Source organism: Triticum dicoccoides, chromosome 5B (assembly GCF_002162155.2).
Source record: "Triticum dicoccoides isolate Atlit2015 ecotype Zavitan chromosome 5B, WEW_v2.0, whole genome shotgun sequence".
NCBI classification, from domain to species: domain Eukaryota; kingdom Viridiplantae; phylum Streptophyta; class Magnoliopsida; order Poales; family Poaceae; genus Triticum; species Triticum dicoccoides.
Window position 1 is genome coordinate 546,280,172 of NC_041389.1, and position 11,919 is coordinate 546,292,090.

Sequence of the window (11,919 nt, forward strand, 5' to 3'; positions counted from 1 at the left end):
ATAACATGTGGTGAATAAAAATATAGCTCCAAGTAAATTACCGATGGAAGTAGACGAAAGAGGGGATACCTTCCGGGGCATCCCCAAGCTTTGACTTTTTGGTGTCCTTGGATTATCTTGGGGGTTCCATGGGAATCCCTAAGCTTAGGCTCTTGCCACTCCTTGTTTCATAATCCATCACAAGAATTCACCCAAAACTTGAAAACTTCACAACACAAAACTCAATAGAAATCTCGTGAGCTCCGTTAGTGAAAGAAAACAAAAGAATAATTTAAGGTACTGTAATGAACTCATTCTTCATTTATATTGGTGTTAAACCTACTGTATTCCAACTTTCTTATGGTTTATAAACTAATTTATTAGCCATAGATGCATTGAAATGAGCAAACAACACACGAAAAACAGAACCTGTCAAAAACAGAACAATCTGTAGCAATCTGTAACTAACGCAAACTTCTGGAACTCTAAAAATTCTACCAACATAGGACGTACTGGACAATTTGTCTATTGATCAGAAGCAAAAAGAATCAATGCAAAATCACGTTTCTGTGATTTATTGATTTTTTTTCGTGAGAGCAAAGTTTCTGTTTTTCAGCAGAATCAAATCAACTATCATCGTAGGTTATCCTATAGGTTCTACTTGGCACAAACACTAATTAAAACATAAAACCACATCTAACCAGAGGCTAGATGGATTATTTATTCCTAAACATAAGCAAAAACAAAAAACAAAAAGTAAAATTGGGTTGCCTCCCAACAAGCGCTATCGTTTAACGCCCCTAGCTAGGCATAAAAGCAAGGATAGATCTAACGAGTGCCATCTTTGGCACTTGGTGCATAAGTAGCAAGAGAGGATCTCCTTTCTAAGGTATTCATCCTACTATTCAGGTTAAGAACATTGCCATTAATGTATGAGGTGAGATTAAGCACGTTACGGAAATTTGCATCTAAGCTAGACTTCATCTCTTTGATAGTTTCATTTTGATAAAAGCACAAGAGGGTAGTTGATTCAACTTTATCATTTAAAGGGTGCCCAAATATGGTTTTCATTTTTTCATAGGTATCTATAGCATCCCCTTCAAGAAAACCTTCTTCAAAAATAGAATCTAGAACTTGTTTGAAAGAAGCGGGCAAGCCAACATAGAAACTTCTTAAGTAAACATCAATTTGATATTGTGGCACATAACTAGCCCAAATCCTTAATAACCTACCACAAGCATCTTTTAAAGATTCATCAAGTAAATAGCGAAAGATTCCGGAGTCATCATCATCAAAATCATCTAAATTCTCATTGGTGATCCCGGTGGGTCTTTCCGTAGGATCATTATTTATGAGCTTAGAAAGGATAGAGGGGTTATCCAAGGCACTAGAACTCGGGAGAAATCCCTTAGTTCTTTTTGATTCGGCCATGGCAACGGGAAGGCAAACAAAAAGGCGGAGAGAAGAACGGGAAAGATAGGGCGAATAAAATGGCAAGGGTGAAGTGGGGGAGAGGAAAACGAGAGGCAAATAATGTAATGCGAGAGATAGGGATTGTGATGGGTACTTGGTATAGTTGACTTTTGCGCAAACTCCCCGGCAACGGCGCCAGAAATTCTTCTTGCTACCTCTTGAGCACTGCGTTCGATTTCCCCGAAGAGGAGAGGATGATGCAGTAAAGTAGCGTAAGTATTTCCCTCAGTTTTTGAGAACCAAGGTATCAATCCAGTAGGAGATCACGCTCGAGTCCCTCATACCTACGCAAAACGATAGCTACTCGCAACCAACGCGATTAGGGGTTGTCAATCCCTTCACAGTCACTTACCAGGGTGAGATCTGATAGAGATGATAAATAATATTTTTGGTATTTTTGATATAAAGATGCAAAGTGAAAAGTAAAAGGCAAAGTAAAAACAAAGGAAGTAATAAAGTAATGGACATTGATATGATGAGAATAGACCCGGGGGCCATAGGTTTCACTAGTGGCTTCTCTCAAGAGCATAGATATTCTACGGTGGGTGAACAAATTACTGTTGAGCAATTGACAGAATTGAGCATAATTATGAGTATATCCAGGTATGATCATGTGTATAGGCATCACGTCCGAGACAAGTAGATCGAAACGATTCTGCATCTACTACTATTACTCCACTCATCGACCGCTATCCAGCATGCATCTAGAGTATTAAGTTAAAAACAGAGTAATGCCTTAAGCAAGATGACATGATGTAGAGGGATAAATTCATGCAATATGAGAAAACCCCATCTTGTTATCCTCGATGGCAACAATACAATACGTGCCTTGCTACCCCTGCTGTCACTGGGAAAGGACACCGCAAGATTGAACCCAAAGCTAAACACTTCTCCCATTGCAAGAATTACCAATCTAGTTGGCCAAACCAAACGGATAATTCGAAGATACTTGCAAAGATAACTCAATGACACATAAAACAATTGAGAGAAGATTCAAATATTATTCATAGATAAGCTGGATCATAAACCCACAATTCATCGGTCTCAACAAACACACCGCAAAAAAGAAGATTACATCGAATAGATCTCCACAAGAGAGGGGGAGCACATTGTATTGAGATCCAAAAAGAGATAAGAAGCCATCTAGCTACTAGCTATGGACCCGAAGGTCTAAAGTAAATTACTCACACTTCATCGGAGAGGCTATGGTGTTGATGTAGAAGCCCTCCATGGTAGATGCACCCTCCGGCGGAGCTCCGGAACAGGCCCCAAGATGGGATCTCGCAGATACAGAAAGCTGCGGCGGTGGAATTAGGTTTTTGGCTCCGTATTTGATCTGTCGGGGGTACGTAGGTATATATAGGAGGAAGGAGTACGTCGGTGGAGTAATAGGGGGGCCACGAGGTAGGGGGGCGCGCCCTGGGGGGGGGGCGCCCCCCACCCTCATGACCGCCTCTTTTGTTCCTTGGAGCAGGGTCTAAGTCTCCCGGATCACGTTCGGTGAGAAAATCACGTTCCTGAAGGTTTCATTCCGTTTGGACTCCGTTTGATATTCTGTTTCTTCGAAACACTGAAATAGGCAAAAAAACAGCAATTCTGGGTTGTGCCTCTGGTTAATAGGTTAGTCCCAAAAATAATATAAAAGTGGAAAATAAAGCCCAATATAGTCGAAAACAGTAGATAAAGTAGCATGGAGCAAACAAAAATTATAGATACGTTGGAGACGTATCAGGCATCCCCAAGCTTAATTCCTGCTTGTCCTAGGTAAATGATAAAAAGAATTTTTGATGCCGAGTGGTACTTTGGCATAATTTCAATGTAAATCTTCTTAATTGTGGCATGAATATTCAGATCCGAAAGATTCAAGACAAAAGTTCATATTAACATAAAAGTAATAATACTTCAAGCATACAAATCAAAGCAATCATGTCTTCTCAAAATAGCTTGGCCAAAATAAAGTTATCCCTACAAAATCATATAGTCTGGCTAAGCTCTATCTTCATCACACAAAGTATTTAATCATGCACAACCCCGATGACGAGCCAAGCAATTGTTTCATACTTTAATAATTTCAAACTTTTTCAACTTTCACGCAATACATGAGCGTGAGCCATGGACATAGCACTATAGGTGGAATAGAATGGTGGTTGTGGAGAAGACAAAAAAGGAGAAGATAGTCTCACATCAACTAGGCGTTTCAACAGGATATGGAGATGCCCATCAATAGATATCGATGTGAGTGAGTAGGGATTGCCATGCAACGGATGCACTAGAGCTATAAGTATATGAAAGCTCAACAAAAGAAACTAAGTGGGTGTGCATCCAACTTGCTTGCTCACGAAGACCTAGGGCACTTTTGAGGAAGCCCATCTTTGGAATATACAAGCCAAGTTCTATAATGAAAAATTCCCACTAGTATATGAAAGTGACAACATATGAGACTCTCTATCATGAAGATCATGGTGCTACTTTGAAGCACAAGTGTGGTAAAAGGATAGTAGCATTGTCCCTTCTCTCTTTTTCTCTCATTTTTTTATTTGGGCATTTTCTCTTTTTTTATGGCCTCTTTTTTTTCGTCCAGAGTCTCATCCCGACTTATGGGGGAATCATAGTCTCCATCATCCTTTCCTCACTGGGACAATGCTCTAATAATGATGATCATCACACTTTTATTTTTTCTTACAACTCAACAATTACAACTCAATACTTAGAACAAAATATGACTCTATATGAATGCCTCCGGCGGTGTACCGGGATATGCAATGAATCAAGAGCGAAATGTATGAAAATTATTAAGGTGACCTTGCCACAAATACAATGTCAACTACATGTTCATGCACAAAGGAATATGACAAAAGTAATGTGTGTCATATGAACGGAACGATGGAAAGTTGCATGGAAATATATCTCGGAATGGCTATGGAAATGCCATGATAGGTAGGTATGGTGGATGTTTCGAGGAAGGTATATGGTGGGTGTATGATACCGGCGAAAAGTGCGCGGTATTAGAGAGGCTAGCAATGGTGGAAGGGTGAAAGTGCGTATAATCCATGGACTCAACATTAATCAAAAGAACTCATGCACTTGTTGCAAAAATCTAGAAGTCATCAAAAACCAAAGCACTACACGCATACTCCTAGGGGGGTAGATTGGTAGGAAAAGACCATCGCTCATCCCCGACTGCCACTCATAAGGAAGACAATCAATAAATAAAATTGTTCTCCGACTTCATCACAAAGTGGTTCACCATACGTGCATGCTACGGGAATCACAAACTTCAACACAAGCATTCTTCAAATTCATAATCACCCCAACTAGCATTGCTTTGATATTATCACCTCCATATCTCAAAACAATTATCAAGCATCAAACATATCTTAGTATTCAATGCACTCAAAAGAAAGTTTCACATATCTTGAATACCAAGTATATTATCTTTAAGCAAATTACCATGCTATTAACAACTCTCAAAATAATCTAAGTGAAGCATGAGAGATCAATAGTTTCTTTAAAACAAATCCACCACCGTGCTCTAAAAGATCTGAGTGAAGCACTAGAGCAAAAATTATCATGCTCAAAAAGGTATAAGTGAAGCACGATGAGCAAAACTATCAAGCTCAAAAGATATAAGTGAAGCACATAGAGTATTCTAGCAAATTCTAAATCATGTATGGCTCTCTCAAAAGGTGTGTACAGCAAGTATGATTGTGGTAAACTAACAAGCAAAGACGCAAATAATACAAGATCCTCCAAGCAAAACACATAACATGTGGTGAATAAAAATATAGCTCCAAGTAAATTACCGATGGAAGTAGACGAAAGAGGGGATGCCTTCCGGGGCATCCCCAAGCTTTGAATTTTTGGTGTCCTTGGATTATCTTGGGGGTTCCATGGGAATCCCTAAGCTTAGGCTCTTGCCACTCCTTGTTTCATAATCCATCAAAAGAATTCACCCAAAACTTGAAAACTTCACAACACAAAACTCAATAGAAATCTCGTGAGCTCCGTTAGTGAAAGAAAACAAAAGAATAATTTAAGGTACTGTAATGAACTCATTCTTTATTTATATTGGTGTTAAACCTACTGTATTCCAACTTTCTTATGGTTTATAAACTAATTTATTATCCATAGATGCATTGAAATGAGCAAACAACACACGAAAAACAGAATCTGACAAAAACAGAACAATCTGTAGCAATCTGTAACTAACGCAAACTTCTGGAACTCCAAAAATTCTACCAACATAGGACGTACTGGAAAATTTGTCTATTGATCAGAAGCAAAAAGAATCAATGCAAAATCACGTTTCTGTGATTTATTGATTTTTTTTCGTGAGAGCAAAGTTTCTGTTTTTCAGCAGAATCAAATCAACTATCATCGTAGGTTATCCTATAGGTTCTACTTGGCACAAACACTAATTAAAACATAAAACCACATCTAACCAGAGGCTAAATGTATTATTTATTCCTAAACATAAGCAAAAACAAAAAACAAAAAATAAAATTGGGTTGCCTCCCAACAAGCGCTATCGTTTAACGCCCCTAGCTAGGCATAAAAGCAAGGATAGATCTAACGAGTGCCATCTTTGGCACTTGGTGCATAAGTAGCAAGAGAGGATCTCCTTTCTAAGGTATTCATCCTACTATTCAGGTTAAGAACATTCCCATTAATGGATGAGGTGAGATTAAGCACGTTACGGAAATTTGCATCTAAGCTAGACTTCATCTCTTTGATAGTTTCATTTTGATAAAAGCACGAGAGGGTAGTTGATTCAACTTTATCATTTAAAGGGTGCCCAAATATGGTTTTCATTTTTTCATAGGTATCTATAGCATCCCCTTCAAGAAAACCTTCTTCAAAAATAGAATCTAGAACTTGTTTGAAAGAAGCGGGCAAGCCAACATAGAAACTTCTTAAGTAAACATCAATTTGATATTGTGGCACATAACTAGCCCAAATCCTTAATAACCTACCACAAGCATCTTTTAAAGATTCATCAAGTAAATAGCGAAAGATTCCGGAGTCATCATCATCAAAATCATCTAAATTCTCATTGGTGATCCCGGTGGGTCTTTCCGTAGGATCATTATTTATGAGCTTAGAAAGGATAGAGGGGTTATCCAAGGCATTAGAACTCGGGAGAAATCCCTTAGTTCTTTTTGATTCGGCCATGGCAACGGGAAGGCAAACAAAAAGGCGGAGAGAAGAACGGGAAAGATAGGGCGAATAAAATGGCAAGGGTGAAGTGGGGGAGAGGAAAACGAGAGGCAAATAATGTAATGCGAGAGATAGGGATTGTGATGGGTACTTGGTATAGTTGACTTTTGCGCAAACTCCCCGGAAACGGCGCCAGAAATTCTTCTTGCTACCTCTTGAGCACTGCGTTGGATTTCCCTGAAGAGGAGAGGATGATGCAGTAAAGTAGCGTAAGTATTTCCCTCAGTTTTTGAGAACCAAGGTATCAATCCAGTAGGAGATCACGCTCGAGTCCCTCATACCTACGCAAAACGATAGCTACTCACAACCAACGCGATTAGGGGTTGTCAATCCCTTCACGGTCACTTACGAGGGTGAGATCTGATAGAGATGATAAATAATATTTTTGGTATTTTTGATATAAAGATGCAAAGTGAAAAGTAAAAGGCAAAGTAAAAACAAAGGAAGTAATAAAGTAATGGACATTGATATGATGAGAATAGACCCGGGGGCCATAGGTTTCACTAGTGGCTTCTCTCAAGAGCATAGATATTCTACGGTGGGTGAACAAATTACTGTTGAGCAATTGACAGAATTGAGCATAATTATGAGTATATCCAGGTATGATCATGTGTATAGGCATCACGTCCGAGACAAGTAGATCGAAATGATTCTGCATCTACTACTATTACTCCACTCGTCGACCGCTATCCAGCATGCATCTAGAGTATTAAGTTAAAAATAGAGTAATGCCTTAAGCAAGATGACATGATGTAGAGGGATAAATTCATGCAATATGATAAAAAACCCCATCTTGTTATCCTCGATGGCAACAATACAATACGTGCCTTGCTGCCCCTGCTGTCACTGGGAAAGGACACCGCAAGATTGAACCCAAAGCTAAACACTTCTCCCATTGCAAGAACTACCAATCTAGTTGGCCAAACCAAACGGATAATTCGAAGATACTTGCAAAGATAACTCAATGATACATAAAACAATTGAGAGAAGATTCAATTATTATTCATAGATAAGCTGGATCATAAACCCACAATTCATCGGTCTCAACAAACACACCGCAAAAAAGAAGATTACATCGAATAGATCTCCACGAGAGAGGGGGAGAACATTGTATTGAGATCCTAAAAGAGAGAAGAAGCCATCTAGCTACTAGCTATGGACCCGAAGGTCTGAAGTAAACTACTCACACTTCATCGGAGAGGCTATGGTGTTGATGTAGAAGCCCTCCATGGTAGATGCCCCCTCCGGCGGAGCTCCGGAACAGGCCCCAAGATGGGATCTCGCGGATACAGAAAGTTGCGGCGGTGAAATTAGGTTTTTGGCTCCGTATTTGATCTGTCGGGGGTACGTAGGTATATATAGGAGGAAGGAGTACGTCGGTGGAGCAACAGGGGGTCCACGAGGTAGGGGGGCGCGCCCTGGGGGGGCACCCCCCACCCTCATGACCGCCTCTTTTGTTCCTTGGAGCAGGGTCCAAGTCTCCTGGATCACGTTCGGTGAGAAAATCATGTTCCCGAAGGTTTCATTCCATTTGGACTCCGTTTGATATTCTGTTTCTTCGAAACACTGAAATAGGCAAAAAAATAGCAATTCTGGGTTGTGCCTCTGGTTAATAGGTTAGTCCCAAAAATAATATAAAAGTGGAAAATAAAGCCCAATATAGTCCAAAACAGTAGACAAAGTAGCATGGAGCAATCAAAAATTATAGATACATTGGAGACGTATCAGACGGCGAGGCCTCGGACGGAACGAACAGGAGCCGTTGAAGATGCGCCGGTCCAGTCACAGGCGGAGGGGAGTACGAGGGTTGACTGGTTCGGGCATGGGTGCGTGTTTGGGCTGACGTCGCCGGAGAATAACAATACGTGTGGGGGAATAGAGGGAGGGACTGGCCAACGTTGGAGGGTACGCACGATAGGGCAGCGGAGGCGCAGCCAGCCATGGGAGGTGGGAGTAGGCAGAGCCGACGGGGTGGTTTGGTTTGGGTGGCTGGAGGAAGAAGAAGACAAGAGATAGAAGATACACGACAGATGTTGGATGTCAATCCAACGGCTGGTAGGCAGAATCGTTTGTTGACTGGCTAGTAAATCGACACCACCTTGGATACGCTATTTCCTCGCGGGTCCCAAACGTTAGAATCCAAATCTGTCACGGTCATGCAGCCTTTCCTATGAAAATTTACAACCCATTTGATGTGCTAGTTCGAAATAAGTTTGTGGGTGCTGGTGGGGGCTAATCACTTGGCTTCTGTAATGCACAGTGAGCTCAAGCAGCCGGCGTGAGTGATGTTATTTCCCTTGGTTGTGATTTGTTACAATATTTCACTCTAAATTAAATGAATGGCAAGCCATTTGCCTTGTTTCAAAGAAAATATGACCGTTACAGCCGAGTTGAAAAGGGCAGGAACATCTAACTCAAGCTTACAAACTGTACAAAAGCACGAAGGTTGATTATTCATCAGGTTTACAAAAAACCCAGATTGAAAAGGGCAACAACATCTAACTCCAGCACTGTTTTCGGCAGTCACAGTGAAATGGATCGGTCAGGTCCATAGAATGAACATCCTGGGTCGTAAAATTTACTGGATTATGACCACAATATGTTGTAAATAGAAGCCCGGCACGTTCAGAAGCTCTTTTGCGCACCTGAAACTCTTTTTTTTGCTCTTCGACATGCCCATCCGTCCAAACCATGCTGCTGATAAACTTAAGCCTGATGGACAATAGTAACCTCGCATTCAGCAGGAAGAATGTGACAAATCTTGTGTTTGCACGGTTGGCTACATATCGTTCTAGCGTTGTTGTCTTCAATCGAATCTCGTGTGAAGTGAGAAAATCCCGATACTTACGAATCCACCGATTGGTTATAACTTTCTTACCCCGTCCTGTTGCCTAAATAGACATGAAGATTGAAAACAGTTAAGGTCTAAAAGAAGAGTGTCGAAAGAGCAACAGCTGAACGGTTAATTCTAGTACACTATATGCGGGCTTCCAATGTGCGTGAAATTATCACCTTTATATACAACTTATCCAGACATGCAAAGCATTGCAGCAAGCCAATAATCTTGTTCAGATCAAAACTATTCATTTGGATATATAAGATCTTGACAGAATCCAGCACCATTGATAGGCCATCCATGGAGAAACTCTTCATTGAGCATAGAACATAATATTAGTACAAAATGTGTACTCCAAGATGATATATAAATTATGCGCAGAAATTTAAAATGCAGCTTATGGTTACAAGTGTAGATGATAATATAAAGTACCTGAAGAACTATGGAGCCAAACACCATATTGAAATGAGCATAGAGATCATGTATTACACCCAAGGTCTCTAGTTTAGGCGCAGAGAGGACGGTTATTTGCAACGATGATAACTAGAATCAAGGATCAAGCTTTGAAGTGAAGGGGCATCTTGGATGATGAGCTGCCTTCCGTCAAAAGAAATTCCAATTCTTACAAGGTTAGGCGACTTTATTTGGAGACAACCGATTCTAACTGTGAAAACAAGCACCAAGCACTCCAGCGCAGGGCAACTGGAGTGGATGATGCTGTGCAATGAGGCCTCCGATATACGAACCCGCACAAGTGAAAGTTTCTTGAGAAATGGGAGTTGAAGGTTTAGTACCAGATTGTCTGGTAGGTAGCACAATGCAAAGGTGGCGGTGTGGAGAGAGGAGGAAAACCGCGAGATGGACATCGGTGCTGAGGGCACAAGTTCATGGCGTTCGGTATGTGGTATGTGATTTCCAGGGGAATAGTAGAACTCAAGCAACTGTAGTTCTGTGAATTCAGGGGATTTCAGCCAGGCGTCCACCGTGCAGGGCATGGTATGCTTGCTCAGGTAGCATGACGGGATGTAGAGGCTTTGAACGGAGCCCTGGTGGGAGGAGATCAAGGCTCTGGGGATTTCAAAATCATTGAAGAGAGATAGCTGACGACAGTCGAGATTAAGGGGCACGGCGCACCATAGAGGGCACCACCAAATTGAGAGGACTTGGGTGCGGCAGCAATCCTTGGTGGGCAGAAGCGAGATGATCTCCCCAAGGACAGCGTCCGGGAGATTGCTGATGCGGTACACCCGAGATTCTACGGGTTAATGGGATCCCGTGGGGGCAGGGTCGCTGCTTATCCCCGCGCTTCCGGGTGCGGGATCTACAACAGGCATTGCCGCTGGCGGGAGCCTCATCTTCTTGGCGCTGGGGTCAGCCGACTCCATTTTCCTCGAGGGCGTCGCGTCGCGCTCACAGATTTGAGCAGAGTAACAAATGACGAGCCTAGTTGTAGTGCGAGCGAAGAAGAAGGGGAGCTGGGGGTTTTCTGTAGGAGTGAGGAAGAAGGGGAGCTGGGGTTTTCTGTAGGAGTGAGGTGAGGAATTTGGGGGTACGAGTGGAGCGAGCTGACGTGAGGTGGGTAGGAGCGAGGAGGAAGAAGAGCACCCATGTTTGGGGGGTGTGTGTGCTGGGTGTGGGTAGCGCCTTTTGAATTGATTTTACTATTTACTAGTGTGCATTGGCTGTTTTGTCTTGGGCCCATAGAAACAATTACTACTAGTATAGTGGAGACACTCTACAGCTACCCAGAAAAACAGTTACTACTAGTACAGTGGAGACACTCTACCACTTCTGGCTCCTCCTAGATCATTGAAACGTCTCCCTCTACTGAATGTCGTTCTACTTCTGTTCTCCGACATGCGGGCCATGCAGCGTGCAGGCCCAAATGCCATCCACCAAGTTAGAAGGCAGTATGCAGGCGGATAGTCAACCCAGTCGTAGCGCGGCAGTAACGAGACGTCGTATCACAAAACCCCACCTCCCCGCAGTCTAAGTTTGACGGACGAAGCAACCATCATTTCACTCTTCGCTAAATCCCCTTCTCCCTCACCGTCTTCAAGAAAGGAAACACTCGCATCTTCCACTGTTCTTCTCTCCCAACAAAGGGAAGGTAAGCGGATCCGTGATGTTGGTATATTTTCATTCAGAGAAAAAAAAGAACTTTTGCAAAGCAGTAACCGATCCTCACTCTCTTTTTTGTTTCATTGTCATTGCGATTGTGTTTTCCTTTCAGTGGTCTCCTAGTATTCGTCAGTTTCATGATGGACCAAGGAGAACCAGGCAAAGATCTGCCAATATTGGAGCAGACGCGGGAGGCTGATCCCCACGAGACACAGAGATCCAAGAAGATGGAGGCAATCACCGAGCCGACCCCAGATACGCTCACGGCCACTACTGAGATTCTCAACGCCCCG